The 15,480-nt window shown below is 43.7% G+C and overlaps 1 long non-coding RNA gene across 1 annotated transcript; it reads left to right on the top strand.

Moving 5' to 3' along the window:
- Positions 1-9,283: 9,283 nt before the first annotated feature.
- LOC112626326 lies at positions 9,284-14,765 on the top strand. The gene is made up of 3 exons (XR_003119864.1): positions 9,284-11,020; positions 11,314-11,492; positions 13,407-14,765. It is a non-coding gene; the product is annotated as an uncharacterized LOC112626326 (long non-coding RNA).
- The last annotated feature ends 715 nt before the right edge of the window (positions 14,766-15,480 follow it).

The raw sequence follows: 15,480 nt of genomic DNA, 5'->3' as shown, positions 1-15,480 counted from the left end.
CTGGAGCCGAGGGCACAGAATACTTCTCCAACTTTTTGACCCTGCTGGAAGCGTCTGATTCTCTGCATTAAATCCCTTTCGGTTTAAGATAGCTCGTGATTCCTGCTTCTTGCTTCTTAGCCTGAGTGTGGCTTGGATACTTTCTTCCAGTGCTTTGGAAAAAGACACAAAAACTACATATGACCTCTCGATTTTTCCCAAGCTGGTTTCTCAGTTTATCTTCCTCCTTTGTATCAATGATAGCTCATTCTCCCTGTCAGCTCTCTGCTGTTTTCTTCATGCTTTCTCTGAATTCCTCTTTCTTCTCATCCACACTGCCTCACTCCTAGTGCAGGCAGGCTCCATTACCACACAGGTATACCCAGCATCACCTACTCATCTATGGTATGGCTTCACTCATCTCATTCCACCATCTTTTAGAGCTTTGACACATTCATTTTTTTTTTTTTTTTTTTGAGACGGAGTCTCGCTCTATCGCCCAGGCTGGAGTGCAGTGACGCGATCTCGGCTCACTGCAAGCTCCGCGTCCTGGGTTCACGCCATTCTCCTGCCTCAGCCTCCCGAGTAGCTGGGACCACAGGCGCCCGCTACCACGCCCGGCTAATTTTTTGTATTTTTAGTAGAGACGGGATTTTACCGTGTTAGTCAGGATGGTCTCTATCTCCTGACCTTGTGATCTGCCCGTCTCGGCCTCCCAAAGTGCTGGGATTACAGGCGTGAGCCACCGCGCCCGGCCACATTCATTTTCTTAAAAAAAAAGAAAAGAAAAGAAAATCGAAAAAAAAGGACTGGACACAGTGGCTCACGTCTGTAATCCCAGTGCTTTGGGAAGCTAAGGCAGGAAGATTGCTTGATGCCAGCCTGGAGAACATGGTGAGACCCCATCTCTACAAAAAAATACAAAAAAAAAAAAAAAAAATCAACTGGGCCTGGTAGCACACACCTCTAGTCCCAGCTATTTGGGAAGCTGAGGCAGGAGGATCACTTGAGCCCAGAAGTTTGAGGCTGCAGCGAGCTATGATCATGCCACTCTACTACTGCTTAGGCAAGAGTGAGACCCTGCCTTGAGACAAAGCAAAACAACAAAACAAGAATAAGCGTGTTATTCTCTTGTTTAAAAAACCCAGTCACTAAGGCAACCTACAAGACAAAGCCCCTAACACCATAATATGGAGTTAGCATCCTCCCCCTCCCCTCTGTTTATGTTTCCAATTCACTTATCCAAAGTTTTGCCATTTTTTGTTATTGTTGTTTTTGAGGGGAAACTCCTATATCCCACTAGGTTGATGAAATTTCCATATGTTATAGGAGTAAAGTACATGATTTCCTCATCTAAACATCTTTGAAGCCTTGTTACTGATGGGTACATTACACCAACTCTCGGCCCGCTGGTCATGCAGTGGATCATCCTGGCTCTGCCCTCATTCCAAACATCTCCCTCCTGGAGAGTGCTGACTGGCTTCCTTCATCTGCCCAAACCCTGCCACCTTTGACTTCCTGCTCAAGGCCCACATTTCCCATGATTTGCCCCTAATTTTCTAGCTCAGAATGACCACTCTGTCCTATGAACTCCTACAGGATTTGGTAAACAACTGAGCCAGGCACTCAATCTCACACTGCCTTGTGCTATCTCTTGGATGTTTTTGTTTGTTTTTATGTGTTATTTTGTTTGTTTTTGGTTCGTTATCTCTCAAACTGTTCTACATTCTTTAATGTGTAGGTCATCAATCCTGAGAACCACAGATTATCACTGTGTCATCCACAATGCATATTACAAATTGATTCATAAAGCAGGGCTTACTCCATAATTATTCAACTGAAATGGATATTTGGGAATCATGGAAGGGGAAACAGCTCTCACAATCAACCCTGGAGCGTGATGGTAAATACTGTGTGTTCTAATATCAGCTCAGTTATGCATGTCTTCTGTGCATAAAATGTGTTTTCACTTGTATCTGAGATTTCCTGCCCCCCCAAATGGGGGTAAGTCTATTGACTCATTTATCAGGAGTCCTGTGAAGTACAGCATTGTTTGTAAAGCATCTCTATTCTCTGATATACAGCAACATGAAGAGAACAGTGTAACTTTCCTCATGAAGTATGTTTAAGTCACGGATCTAAAATTTGAGAGAAGCAAAAGAAATCCAATAAATTTTAAACTTGACAAAGGTGACCTCTTGTCCTTGAACCAAGTGGTACTAATTTAGAAAAGAAGAAAAAAATCCTTGTTTCTACCAGAGTTTATGTTTTCAATTCACTTATCCAAAGTTTTGCTATTTTTTGTTATTGTTGTTTTTGAGGGGAAACTCCTATATCCCACTAGGTTGATGAAATTCCCATATGTTATAGGAGTAAAGTACATGATTTCCTCATCTAAACATCTTCCCAGAAAAGTAAGCGTTCGTGTTAGAAATCAACACATTCCTATTCAATCCTAATTTACTGAACAAGCTAAACATCTGCTCCAGGCCAGGCATTGCTCTGGGGAAGTAGAGATGGCGAAGATGTACTCCCTGTCCTCAGGGTGTTCACATACTGGCCAGGTGAGCCCCTTGCGAGTTATGATGCTCTCCACTGAGCATAATGACAGAGGCGCAGCCAGGGGCAGCAGCATCAGGGCAAGACTTTTCACTGGTCATCCAGGCATACTTCGCAGAGGAGGTGGGCCTTGAATTCCGAGCTGGAGGCTAAGACAGGACTTTGCCAAGAACAGAGCCATTAGAGTTAGCGCATTCCCAGGGGAGAGGGAACAATTTTGGCAAGGGCACCTGGCATAAAAATATTGGCTTAAAGAAGAGAGGTGTGTATTAGCATATGGCTGCAAGGAAGGTTGTCTAGGGAGTAATAAGGAAGTATTACGTAAAAGTGGGTTTCGGGGGTCTTTAGGTTGCAGGAAAGGAATTTGGGCAGCAAGAATATTGAGTTTTGTGGGAAGTCAGGGAAGGGCAGGGAAGGGATTTGTATAACCATTTGGACTTCCAAGGAGGAGACCTTTCTAGGGATGGATTTCTTTTTTTCTATGAGACAGAAATAAAACAGACTACAGACTACAGTGGATGATTTATGCCAGTGTGTGGATTTATATGTACATACTGTGCAGACGCAGCACTGTGCAACAGTAAGTGGAGCAGAAGCTGAGGGGCTTGCCTTCTAGAAATACTTGCCTTCTAGAAATTTGCGTGGTGTGAAGCAAAGACGGAGACCCTTAGAACACAACCTCTTACTGTGTGGCCATGGCCAAATAACCTTTGAAGAGGGTCTTTATTCACACGTCGTAAAATGAGGGCAGTAAGACTTTCCCCCGTGTTGAGGTAATTGGCTATATAATGTATCTGGCTGACAAATTGGTTCCCGGTAAGTGACAGAAGTTAAAATATGAGGTCAAAGTCTCAGTACTTGCTCATTTCTGTCTCCCCTTTTGCTGCAGACTGAACTTTCATTGGAAGTGGACCCACGTGGTTAACAGAATGGCTTCCTTGTTTTTTCAAATTTTTTTTTTTTTAAAAAAGGCTCACATTGTGCCCACTTTGAAAATTAACCCCAGCGTGCAGTAACTGGCATGCTGTTTCTTCCAGTGTGGAAATGCACTCCTGCATGGCTGGTGGGTGTGCAGGTCAGAATTCTGTGGGCTAATCACTTGCAGCACACGCAGTTGTCCCTTAAGGAATTCTTCTCCATTTCCTTTTGAACACACCCGTGGAAGTCATTCTGGGTGTGGCTGTTGGAAGTCTTGGGAAGAAAATGTCCTGTCCAACAGCTGCCTTCTCTGTAGGTCACCCAGGGTCTCCCCTCCCACCTCACCACTCCTCTCTCAATTTCTTGGGGTGACTTCTGGGTTTTCTATGAAGTGAGGGCTTTCCAGAGGCAACAGCCTCACACTGTGACACGATCTTCTTTTCTCTGATTCACCCAGGCATTTTTGGTGGGCTGAGTGTTGAGAATCAAAACATCTACACCCACATTAGTTTACTGTCTACACTAACGTCCATTTATTCTTCCACTGTCTTAACCAACCTGACATTGCTACTGCAGCTAACTCTTGCCCAGGAAGATTAAACTTATCAAACAACATTTTTGCTAATTTCAATGACTTCTCCAAAATGAACTTAAATCGACATTCAGCTACTCAGTTTACAATGAAGAACATTGGACATTCTCTGTTATACCTTAGGAGAGGTACACACCCCTCCTCAATGAGTGTATCATGAACACTAACTAATCCTAATCACCCTCCCTTTTTGAAAACCTGCCTTAAGCTAGACAATGAAAACCTCATAAATGTTCCTCCTTTGTCCCACCCTTTCCAAGATGAACCTAAGACAATCCAGGTAGTGTTCCCCTGACTGTGGTAAGCAGCAAGCTCATTTTTGCTTTATCACCAGCCTCCTCTGGACTTTTGGGGAGCAGCATTTGGTAGCAGAAATGCCATCATGGCCAGGTCATTGTAGTTGCTTTGGTGTCCTGTGCTCACTGTTGAGTGCACGTCTCTTTGAGGACCGTGCAAGGTAGTTAAAGGTGTCTGCCATGGATCTAGATGCCAACAATGACCAGAAGCATCATCTGGGGTAAGCCCTGTCTCTGTGTCTGCAGGTGGTGAGCTGAATGAATAATGGCTCCAGAGTTACCCACTGCCAACTCCTTCTACCTTGTATGGCAAAAGGGACTTTGCAGATATAATTAGGCTTAGAGATCCTGGGGTGGAGAGATTGTTCTTGATTATCCAGAAGAACACTAAATGTAATCACAAGTATCTTTATGAGAGAAGGTAGAGGGAGGTTTGATAGAGAGAAGAGGCAATGTGCAGATAGAAGCAGAGACTGTAGTTCATGCCCTTTGAAGATGGAGGAAGGGGCCACAAGCCAACGAATGCAGGTGGCCAACAGAGGCTGAAAAGGCAAAGAAATGTGTCTCCTCCCAAGCCTCTAGAAGGAGCCAGTCCACACCTTCAGACATAGGAATGAGACTAACTTCCGGCTTCTGACCTCCAGAACTGCAGGTCACACCCAATACAGTTGTGTTGTTTCAAGCCAGCAGGTTTGTGGCGATTTGTTACAGCAGAAATTGGAAACAAATTATCTTTTTTTTTACAACTTTAAAGAGCATTATAGACATAAGACCTATCTCCTAGGTTTTGTATGAAGGCTAAATGAGTTAATTTAAGTAAAGAGCTTATATCAGTATCCAAGATATAATAAGCAGACAATAAATACTGAGAATAGTTATTATAGGTCTTATATATTATATTATATTATATTATATTATATTATATTATATTACTGAGTATTATATTATGTCTGTGAGGCTGCATATGGGCAGGGTGTCTGTCTGTCCCAACTCTGGGAGGCAGTGGTTGGCACAGTGCCGAGTACCCCACAGGGCTTCCATGAGTATTTGCTGACAGTCAGGTCAATGGATGATGCACAGCTTTCTCTACCATGCCAGATACTCATCCCTTAAAGTGCCTTGTTATTGAAAGAAAGCAATCGAAGAGGTGATTCTAAACAGTACAAAGCCCCGAAGTTATTTCTGTTTGGCTTTGAAATAAACTATGTAGTGTTAATGGCAGTAGAATTATCTTCCTCATTTTGCCTTAGTCTTACATAATTCATTTTTCCCTTGATAAGCAACCCAAAGTTGGAAGAAATAGCCTGGGTTTGTACTGAGTGGAAGGGGCCAAAGGAAGTGAGGAAGGGAAAGTCATCTATGAACACTTAGCAGAGACAGTGGAACAGTATAGGCACTCAGATACTCTACCCTTAGACAGGAAGCAACCTGCAGGCCCTGTGTTATTCAGGGTTCTCCAGAAAAACAGAGCCAATCAGAGACAGATAGGTGGATACAGAGACAGATAGATTTGTTTGTTTGTTCATTTACTTATTTATTGATTGGAATTTGTTCATATGATCGGAGGGGCTAGTGAGTCCTAAATTTGCAGGGCAGGTGAGAAGTCTGGAAATTCAGGTAAGGGTTGATCTTGCAGCTTTGAGTCCGGGTTCCACAGGGCAGCAGGTTGGCACCTTGGCAGGGTTTCTGTGCTGCAGTCTTGAGGCAGAATTGCTTCCTCTTTGGAACATGTCAGTCTCGGCTTTTGAGGCCTTCAACTGATTGGATGATCCACCCACATTAATTTATGATCACATTTTTAAAATAGCTTCACAGCAGCATTTAGGCTAGGTTTGATCAAACAACTGGGCACCATAGCCCAGCCAAGTTGACACATGAAGTTAACCATCATAAGCTCCAAAATGCCTAAGAGGGAGCTCACACGTTTTTATATTCATCATTCTTCTGATGGCCCCATGAAAACCCACCATAAAAAAATGAAAGACATAAACTTGGGGAATCCAGATAGAATTTTCTTTTCTTATTTATTTATTTATTATCATTATTTTTAGACAAAGTCTTACTCTGTCGCCCAGGCTGAAGTGCAAATGAGCAATCATGGCTCACTGCACCCTTGACCTCCTGGTCTCAGGAGATCCTCCCACCTCAGCTTCCTGATTAGCTGAGACTACAGGTGCATACCACCACACCCAGCTAATTTTTTGTTTTTGTTTTTGTTTTTTTTTTGTAGAGACAAGGTCTTGCCATGTTGCCCAGGTGGGCCTTGAACTCCTGGCCTCAAGCCATCCTCCTGCCTCGGTCTTCCAGAGTGTCGGGATTGCAGGCATGAGCAACCGTGCCTGGCCAGATTGAACTTCCAAAACAGTTCACCACAAGTTCCCGTTACGTATCTTATAGACAGTCAGCAAGTCCATCTTAAATACGGCCTAATTTATATTTTCAGATTTTTAAGATGTGCCTAAGGATGTCCACATGCTGAATGCAGAGTGGCTGTTCTAAGCCAGCTTTGAGGGCAATATGCACCTGTGCCCCACACATTAGTGAGGCTCACAGCAAGTTAGGTAGATGGGATCTGAGTCTTGATCGGCCATCAGCATGTGGACAGTGGCTATTTGTAAGGTTATGCTGGGTCAGTCTCAGTGGTTTAGCTGGAATTTTCTGTTCTTACTGTCCTCGTCTGTGTAATATCTGGTTCATCGGTTGTGTCCCAAATGTGTTAATAGTTACAAATAATGTCTAAGCATGCATACAAACATGGGCTTTTCTTCCAGTATTTTTTTTTTCTGTCAATATTTTCTACTTTATTTCAGGAAAGTTCTCTTCCTGCTCTTTCTTAGTGAGGCATTTCATAAAAATCTCATTTTGATCCTATATATCTTTTCTCAATTTTTGGAAAATTCTGATAGAGTTCCTGAAGATCCAAATTGTGCCAGGCTACAGTGCTTTGCCCTTGTTTCTTAGGATGTCTAATTAAGGAAAGATAGTCCCCAAGGTGGGTTTCCAGAATTCTGCCTTCACATGGTGTTGTAAGGAAATCTATTTCTCCTTTGCACAATAAGAGAAGCTTCCCATGACTGACTGTAATCCCTATAGGAACAGCTAGGAGGCTTGACCAGCATTGTACTAGCCAACTCATCATTGGATATTGTATTACATGATACATATTATGTTGTAGCCCACTTCCATTAAGTCTTAGCAATAGGAGCCGTATTTGCTATTATAGGGGACTTTATTCACTGATTTCCTCTATTTTCAGGCTAAATACTCAACCAGCCTATGCTAAAGCTCATTTTGCTATTGTATTTATAGGCCTCAATTTAACTTTTTTCCCACAACATTTCCTCGGCCTTTCTGGCATGCCTCGACGCTACTCCGATTATCCCGACACGTACACCACATGAAATATTATCTCATCTGTAGGCTCATTTATTTCCCTGGCAGCAGTAATTCTAATAATTTTCATGATCTGAGAAGTCTTCACTTCAAAATGAAAGGTTCTAATAATTGAACAACCATCTACAAACTTAGAATGACCGTATGGCTGTCTCCCACCCTATCACACATTCGAAGAACCAACCTACATGGAAACCTAAATGAAAAAGGAAGGAATCGAACCCCCAAAGACTGGTTTCAAGCCAATCCCATAACCTCTATGACTTTTTTGATATTAGTAAAATTATTTCATAACTTTGTCAAAGTTAAGTTATAGGTTAAGCCCTGTATATCTTACTGGCCCAGTCAGCTCAATTAGGCCTTCAAGATGCCACATCCCCTATTATAGAACTACCTTCCATGACCACACCCTTATAATTATTTTTCTAGTCAGTTCCTTACTTCTATACATTATTTCTCTAATATTCACAAGAAAACTGACTACTAACACCATAGATGCCCAAGAAGTAGAAACCATCTGAACTATCTTCCCTGCCATCATCTTAGTCTTAATCGCCTTCCCATCTCTACGCATCTTATGTATAACAGATGAAATCAAGAACCCTTCTCTCACTATTAAAACAATCGGACATCAATGGTATTGAAGCTACGAATATACAGATTATGAAGAATTAAGCCTTGACTCTTATATACTTCCAACAACAGACGGAGGTGATCCTATGTTATATCAACACTTACTCTGATTCTTTGGTCACCCTAAAGTCTACATCCTCATCCTACCAGGCTTCAAGATAATTTCCCATATTGTAACATATTATTCTGGAAAAAAATAGCCATTTGGATATATGGGCATGGTGTGAGCTATAATATCAATTGGTTTCTTAGGATTTATCTTATGGGCTCACCATATATTTACAGTAGGCATAGATGTATATACACGAGCCTACTTCACCTCTGCTACTATAATTATTGCTATTCCCACTGGCGTCAAAGTTTTGACTGACTAGCTACACTTCACAGCGGCAATACCAAATGATCCCCTGCAATGCTCTGAGCCTTGGGGTTTATTTTCCTTTTTACAGTAGGAGGCTTGACCAGCATTGTACTAGCCAGCTCATCATTGGATATTGTAATCACATGATACATATTATGTTGTAGCCCACTTCCATTACGTCTTATCAATAGAAGCCGTATTTGCTATTATAGGGGACTTTATTCACTGATTCCCTCTATTTTCAGGCTATATACTCAATCAAGCCTATAGCAAAGCTTATTTTGCTATTATATATTTTCTACATCTGACTGAACACATGGTTTGAAACCATCTTTCATTTTATTTTTATTTATTTATTTATTTAGATGAAATCTTGCTCTTGTCGCCCAGGCTGAAGTGCAATGGCATGATCTCGGCTCACTGCAACCTCCGCCTCCCAAGTTCAAGCGATTCTCCTGCCTCAGCCTCCTGAGTTGCTGGGATTACAGGCGCCCACCACCACGCCTGGCTAATTTGTGCATTTTTAGTAGAGACGGGGTTTCGCCATGTTGGCCAGGCTGGCCTCGAACTCCTGACCTTGTGATCCACCCACCTCAGCCTCCCAAAGTGCTGGGATTACAGGCGTAAGCCACCACACCTGGCCTTGAAACCATCTTTCAAAATGTGGTCTTTTTGCAGTACAGCTGGGATGTCTCTGCCTTCCCCACTTCCCCACCATGCACCTGTGCAAAGGGGCAGCTTCTGTCTCACCGGTGTAACAGATTTCTTCCCTGTGTCCCCTTTCTCTTCTGTCAATGAGTCATGGGTGGCTGTTGGCTGGAGACCGCTCTCAGTGTCTCATGCACTGAATGCAACATGGACACAAACTTATAATAGGGCCAGATGGGGGACAGCAAGAGGTGAGCACCGGAAATTGCATGAGCTAGGAGTTACCGCCTGGTAGTGGGTGAGGGACACGTGATAGGGACAGTTTAGCAGCTGGATCAGGGTGGAAAAGCAAACCCTGGCAACTGAGCAGTGGCACAGACCTGCTTCTGTGGGGACAAGTGTCCACTGGCCCTGGCCAGGCTGGCCTCCAGGGGGCATTATTGGAATATGCGATCACCCCAAAACACTTCAGCTTGAAGAAGATCTAGGACACAGTTTGTTGTTACCACCTCAGAGCATTTAGATGGGACATGATGGGTGGAATTGAAGCTAAAAACCCATCCACCATTTCTAGTTAGTACAGTAAGCTTCTAATTTAAAGAAATGCTTGGGAAATTGAGAATCATGATAAAATCCTCATCCCTCCTCCTCTTTTGACCAAATCTTTCTAAAATGCACAATTATAATTTCTCATCTTTTAGTACATAGTAATTATGTTATATGTGGTATATACACTATGTAAATATAGTTCATGAAATCATTCTTTGGTGTTTGAAGACTTTCTAATTCATTACTTCATTCCAGACATCAATGACAACAGCAAGCACGGAACAGGTACACGTATGAGCTACCTACTAATATGCCCTGGATTTTGATTGTATTTTGTGAAAACCTTGGTATGGGTTATTTTTAAATGAATGTTTTCCAAATTTGATGCTGAAACTGGGATGCATCAAAATTAGCTTGGTCATAATCTTGTCAGTGATGTCATCCAGAGGCCACCAGAAACACACCTGTAGCCCAGCCAAGTTGAGGCCATCGACTGGCTGGCTCATCACAACAAGGAAGGCTGTGCACCACCGGGAGCCAGCAGCAGCTCAGCAGCAGCAGTGAGAGGGCCTTGGGAAAGACTTGGAGGGTTTGGCTTATATGAGGTGATCTTGGGGAGAGTCAAGGAAACAGGTTGTGATGGATACTATTGAGTGTCAACTTGGTTGGATTGAAGGATGCAAAGGATTGTTCCTGGGTGTGCCTGTGAGAGTGTTGCCAAAGGAGATTAACATTTGAGCCAGTGGACTGGCAGAGGCAGATCCACCCTTAAACTGGGTGGGCACCATCAGCTGCCACAGCAGCTAAAATAAAGCAGGCAGAAGAAGTTGGAATGAGCAGACTTGCTGAGTCTTCCAGCCTTCATCTTTCTCCCATGCTGGAAGCTTCCTGCCCTTGAACATCAGACTCCAGGTCCTTCAGCTTTTGGACTCTTGGATTTACACCAGTGGTTTGCCAGGGGCTCCCAGGCCTTTAGCCACAGACTGAAGGCTGCACTGTCAGCCTCTCTACCTTTGAAGTTTGGGACTCAGACTGGCTTCTTGGCTCCTCAGCTTGCAGTCGGCCTATTGTGAGACTTCCCCTTGTGATCATGTGAGCCAATTCTCCTAATAAACTCCCCTTCATATATATATCTATCCTATTAGTTCTGTCCCTTTAGAGAACCTGACTAATACACAGGCCATGGTCAGATGGAGTGCTGTCTGGAGATGGGAGGAATTCTGTGATTGAATGTCTTATTTAATTGTCCTGGAAGGTGGGAGAAATGGGGTGAGGCTGGTGCTACAATTGGTGAAAAAGCAGCAGCTGCTCACATTCGCCAGGGGTGGGGGATGCCTAGGCATATTTGTGGTATTGACCACATTCTTGTTTTCGTTTGTGACCAGACCAGATTACAGAGGGGTATTGATTTGCCTTGCCCCCCGCCCCCACCATCACAGGGTGTCCCTGTCTGGGGTTGGTGCTCTTTGGCATTGCTTGTGTGCCTAGGAGTCCATCAAGGCAGAGCTGCAAGTACCAGATCAGCTTCCAGGTCTTCCAGGCTGCATGTCCCCCTCAATGTCCTGTAAGTTCTGATCTGGCAGGTACTGAATACTCAAGGGTTCACATTCTCTTAGCCTAGAGGTAGCTGCAATACTTATGAAAGGCATTTGGCTGATGTGTTCTCAAAGGAGAGGGAAGCTGTCTGTGTTTGTTACCTGTGGCTGCATAACAAATGACCACAGCCTAGTGACTTGAAATATCACACATCAGTTACCTCCGCTCTCAGTAGGTCACAAGTTCAAGCAGAGCCCAACTGTGGCCTCCGCTCTGGGTCTCAGCAGGCTACAATCAGGTCAGTCAGGGCTGTGGTCCTGTCAAAGGCTCTCTCAGGTTTTTGGTGGTTGTAGGACTGAAGATCCTTTTTTGGGGGGCGGTCAGCTGGTGTATTCGTTCATTTTCACACTACTGATAAAGACATACCTGAGATGGGGTAATTTATAAGAAAAAAAAGAGGTTTAATGGAGTTAAGGAACCCAGTTCCACATGGCTGGGGAGGCCTCATCATCATGGTGGAAGGTAAAAGGCACGTCTTACATGGCAGCAGGCAAGAGAGAATGAGAGGCAACCAAAAGGGCTTTCCCCTTATAAAACCATCAGATCTTGTGACACTACCATGAGAAAGTATGGGGGAACCACCCCCATGATTCAATTATCTCCCACTGAGTCCCTCCCACAACACGTGGGAAATATATGAGCTACAATTCAAGATGAGATTTGGATGGAGACACGGCCAAACCACATCAGCTGGGGACCACTCTCAGCATCCGGGGGCTCCCAAGAATCCTGCCACGTGGCCTCTCACAGTCCTTCCTATAGGACAGCAGCCTTCTTACACAAGTCAGCAAGAGAGTCTCTCTTGCCCCCACCTGCTAAGGCGGAATCTCACATCAGATGTAACCATCACATTTGCTGTATTCTATTATCTAGAATTACGTCACAAGCCCCTTTATGCTCAGGGGAGTGGATTATCCAAAACATAGATCACTGGGGAGGGGTGACCTTAGGTGTGTCTGCCACATCACCTAAGAGTATATGAAACATCTCTCTCATTTCTTCCATTTCTTGAGCTTTTAAAAAATTACTAAACGAATAAACAGACAATTTAGGTTGCATGAATGAATACAAAAAAGAACATATTATCATTCCTAATAATCACAATTTCTACCACAAAGATGATCACTTGTAACGCTTGCATGTATGTACTGGACCAGTTTTTATAAACCTTCCCAGCTATGGGCTACTGCTCAACGGGACTGATGACTCTTCAGACGTATGGTCTGGGACCAACCACATCCTTGCAGGCCACCAAGAGGAGGCATCCATCTACGCAGACGAGAGACGAGCTCTGGGCTCCTTCTGCACCTTCACAGTGAAGGCCATTGCTCAACAGGGCACATGGATCCCTGTCCTGCCCTAGATATGACATTTTTAAATTTTTGACTTTTCACCCTGTAATGGGGGTTAAGGGCAGTGCTACTGGTATCTAGTAGGTATAGCCTAGGGACATTGCTAAATACCCTACAATACTGATCATGTGAGCCAATTCTCCTAATAAATTCCCCTTCATGTATACATCTATCCTATTAGTTCTGTCCCTTTAGAGAGCCCTGACTAATACACAGGCCATGGTCAGATGGAGTGCTGTCCAGAAATGGGTGTAATTCTGTGATTGAATGTCTTAATTAATTGTCCTGGAAGGTGGGAGAAATAGAGTGAAGCTGGTGCTACAATTGGTGAAAATACACTTTGAAACAAATACACTGTGGCCTCCGAACACAAAGAATTGTCCCGCCTGACATGTCAATAGTGCCAGGGTTGAGAACACTGGCCCCAGCCTTGCATAAGTGTGTGAAGTTCAAGACACTGTGGAGGTTTTTCTTCTCTTGTTTTGTTGCTATTTAGAGATGTTCTTTTCTCTCCCCATCATACTTCCCAGTTCAGCCCAATAGAAATGGATTGAGAGAGTGAAAGTCACTGATCTCAAAGAATCTACAGAATTCAGCATTTTGAAAATCACATAGCAATCTGGGGTAGGCATTTACATGCGCTAATAAACCAGGCAAACATCCAACTCCCAGGATAAAGTGACGGAGAGCAGTAGAAGGCTTGTTGAGCCTTAAGGAATAAGGGGAAAATCATGCTATGAAGTACAGGACCAGCACAGACCCAGAGGAGGGGATGCAGCCTGGAGCCAGCAACCCGGCGCCTCCTTCTCCCCAGGACACAGCGCTGACTTATCCCCGGATGTCCGTGGTCACGCGTCCCAGGTCCTGAGAGCCCTTCAAAGGTGGACAGTTCTTTGGAAATTTTAGGACGCAGCACTTGAAGAGAGGTTTACCTAAACTTTCCTCCTGGGAGCCCGTGATCATTTGAAAGTAACAGAAGAGAGTTGTCAGGCTGAGCAAACAGTTTCAACAGGCACTTGGTGAGAATGGGAAGCATCCTTTCATTGCGAAATCGTGGGGACAGAGGAGGAATTCACGGGATCAGAGCACTGAGAAACTCCAGAGGCTTCTGGTTCACCGCCCTGATTCCACAGATGAGGATCAGAGGCAGAGGTAGAAGTTGGAATGGACAAGCCTGCCCACTCCTCAGCTCTCCATGGCTCTGTGCTCAGTCTGTTTCTGCAATTTGACATGAGGCCTGGCCCTCGGGAAAGCAGTGGGGCCTCATCTCCTCCCTGTGCTGCTCTGAAGTGGAGCCTTCTCAGGGTCAGCCCAGCTCTGGAGCACCTCTCCAGCTGGGTCACCAAAGCTGTCTGGTCCCAGGGTGGTGCTGAGTGACAGGCACGCCTGCCAATCCAATTGGCCATTTCATACCTAATGCATCTAACTGATAAAGATTTAACGTCCTGTCTCCAAGACACAGGCTTTACATAAACAGCGTTAACGACTTCTTCACTTAGAGACCAGACTCCTTAGTGGTGGAACCTCAGGCATCCGTGCAGGATGTAACAAAGCTCCTGTATACACGTGAACTGAGAATTGTGTAGAAGAATAAATACTGTAATAGGTAATAAAATGTATGTATTTTTATTTATATGCTACTTTCTCTTTCTCCCTCTCTCTGTATATATACATACATACAAAAATGTATTCATTCTCTGGAAAACATGAAAGATGTAATATTCTTTACATCTGAAATTTTAATTAATGTATTTTTTCTGATCATATGAACACCACAAATATAATTTTATAATGTTTTTACTTAACAATAAGTCTTAAACATAAATACACACTGACAATATCATAGTTTTTTTTTAAAAAAAAATCATAATGAAAATGGTTGCAAAACATTCCACTTTAATTTATCCCTCCTAATCCCTAGGGTGGTATATTAAGTGAGGGTTTCTCAGCCTCGGTACCACGGGCAGTTTGGGTCAGCCCACCCTTTTTGGGGACACTGTCCTGGCCACTGCAGGATGTGGCTTCACATTCTAGTCTCTGCCTACTGGATGCCAGAAACATCCCTTCCCCTAGCTGTGACAATCAACACTGTCACCAGACATTGCCAAATGTCCCCTGGAGGACAAAATCAACCCAGGTTGAGAACCAGTGCCTTTTTTTTTTTTTGACTATCATCATAAGACAAAGCCACCTAAACTTCCTTGCTGATGTCTCTCCACTTCTATCTAATTCTAGTCAGAGGGAAAATTCCTAGAAGTGACATTACTGTTGTAGAAAAGAGGTATTCACTTGAGAACTCTGATACATATTTGCCAAATTTCTGTCAAAGTATCATTTTTAAAAAGTTAAAAACATGACTTTCATACAAACACATACAGAGCAAATGTCAAAGATGTATTTCTCTAATGCAGTGCGACAGCCAGCAGGACAGTGAGGCTGCAGCAGCGTGGGGACAGAGTGCAGAAAGAGGTCGCAGAAGCCTCGGAGGAAGGTTATTTGCAGTCATACAAGGACACCGTGATTGCTCGGGCTGCAGTCCTTTCCAAGTCTACGGGGCGTTGTTCCTTTGTGTCAACACCAGACAAGACTCATGGGCATTGCTGT

The sequence above is a fragment of the Theropithecus gelada genome, chromosome 6, assembly GCF_003255815.1.
Source record: "Theropithecus gelada isolate Dixy chromosome 6, Tgel_1.0, whole genome shotgun sequence".
Classification (NCBI taxonomy): domain Eukaryota; kingdom Metazoa; phylum Chordata; class Mammalia; order Primates; family Cercopithecidae; genus Theropithecus; species Theropithecus gelada.
Note: the sequence above shows the minus strand (reverse complement) of the source record. Positions and strands in the feature narration are given on the sequence as shown.